Below are 2,148 nucleotides of genomic sequence, written 5' to 3' on the forward strand. Positions count from 1 at the left end.
TAGGTTAGTAGAACTATTGGTGATGCATATTTGAAAATGCCTGAATTTACGCTGCACGAATCGTTTCCAACTTTTAACAGAGAGTAATAAGTTTCATATATTTGCCTCTGTTGGACTTTGGGAGTTCTTGTCAAATGAGCTAGCAGTTGAAATTGTTCAAAAGAATCCAAGAAATGTATGTATATATCCATTAATATTGATTTATTATTTAGCTTATAACTTAACTATATAATTGATATCTAGAATATTTTGGTCCTTATTAATCACTAATGCTTAAATGTTATATTTACAAGTTTTCTGGTCTTTATATTTATTGCTCAATTATTTCTATCAATATTATCCATAACTTGATGGTCTTCAATAAAAGCTAAAATAATTCAATGGTCCCTTAATTAATTTTTTAGTTTTCATTTTGGTCCCATAAATTTTAAAATCATCATTTTGGTCCCTCAACGTTTGCTCCCTTATTCAAAAAAGTCTCTGCCTGTTAACTTTAACCTCAGATGTCTATAATGAACCAACCTTAAGAGTGGTCCACCATAGATCCTATTAATTATTTTAATTTTAACTGTTTGATTTTTTTTTTTTAAATAGGACGGTTAGATTTTGGAGGTCCATTGTATCTAATATTGAATCATCACCAACTAATTTTTTTTCCCTTTTTTCATCTACTTCATTTCTCTTCTACATAATATTCATCATCAACTTCATCACCGCTCATAAATATTCCATAAACAAAAAACAAACATGAACATCATTATCATATAAAAAAATTAAAATAATGTGAACTGTATAATTTTTGTCACTAACATTCAGAATTGTAAGAACTTAAAAGCAGAGAAAGAAAGGAACAAAATAGAAATCCATTTGTGTTATCATTGTATGATCAAAAACAACACAAATTAATAACAAATGCAACATCAATATTCAAACCCTAATCCCAATTTAAATCCAAATCCACACAATTCATCTAAATTACCAACCACCACCACCAACCACCACCGTCCTACAATCGGCGATAGAAATCGGCGGCAAATCTGCTTTTCTCCGATTCGTTTTGGAAATGGGATTCGATTCGGAAGTGTTGTTGAGGGGAAACCTTCTTCGTCAAGTGCGTTGTTGTTGTTGTTGTTGTTGGTGGTTAGGGTAAATGAAAAGAAGATGAAGGTCGAAATGGTGAGAAAGTGTGGACGGAGGATGATGATCTGAAGAAAAAGGTGAAAATGGTGCTAAGTATGAAGATCATGATTTTAGTTTTTTTTCTTTTGGATTGTTGTTGATTTTATTTTAACTTTAACTCAAAAAAATTGGTACTTTTTAAGTTGTGTTTTTTCTTTGGATTTGTGTTGTGTTGAGAGAAGAAGAGTGAAAGAATTCTAGAAAAAAAAAATATGGAGAGGAAGAGTAAGGAAATCTGGAAAGGAAAAAAATTGTGTTGTGTCTTTGGATTTGTATTTTGGAAAGAAAAAAAATCTAGAAATGTTGATATAGATATGAGGAAGAAGAGAGAAGATGATGAAAAGTGAAAAAAATTATGTGCTGACGGTTCACTGTTAAATACAATGGACATTCAATCAAATGGTTCAAATCAAATCAAAAAATTTAGACATTAAAAAACTAACGGAGCAAAAGTTGAAGGACCAATTGATGATTTTAAGAAATATGAGACCAAAATGAAAAATGGAAATTAGTTGAGGGACCATTGAATTAATTTAGCCTCAATAAAACTACCTAATCTAGATCACTGGTCCTTGATAAAATAATTGTTTTACAAAAATTAAAACACATTAATATTATTTTCCTAACCCTTACCAAGAATTTTATTGAGTATACACACTAATTGTTTTTCAGAATTAAATCGAAAAAGGGTCATAATTGAAACCCCCTTTCTTGAGACGTTTATTGCTACTTCAATTGGTATCAAGCACAGTCTCTAAAAAGAAAGTCAAGCACTTAACACGTGCTAGAGGAAAAGATTTAGGAAGAAGCAATGTCAAGAGAAAAGTACATACCAGAAGGCCTGTCTTGTACATGGCCTCCGTTTTTCGAGGAAAAAACTACTACTTCTAGAAAGGAAAAATTCAACTATTCATAAAGTCTTAAGATAAAGCACGACCCTTCTGACCCCTGTGAAGTATTTTGATCATA

Source organism: Medicago truncatula, chromosome 3, assembly GCF_003473485.1.
Source record: "Medicago truncatula cultivar Jemalong A17 chromosome 3, MtrunA17r5.0-ANR, whole genome shotgun sequence".
Classification (NCBI taxonomy): Eukaryota; Viridiplantae; Streptophyta; class Magnoliopsida; order Fabales; family Fabaceae; genus Medicago; species Medicago truncatula.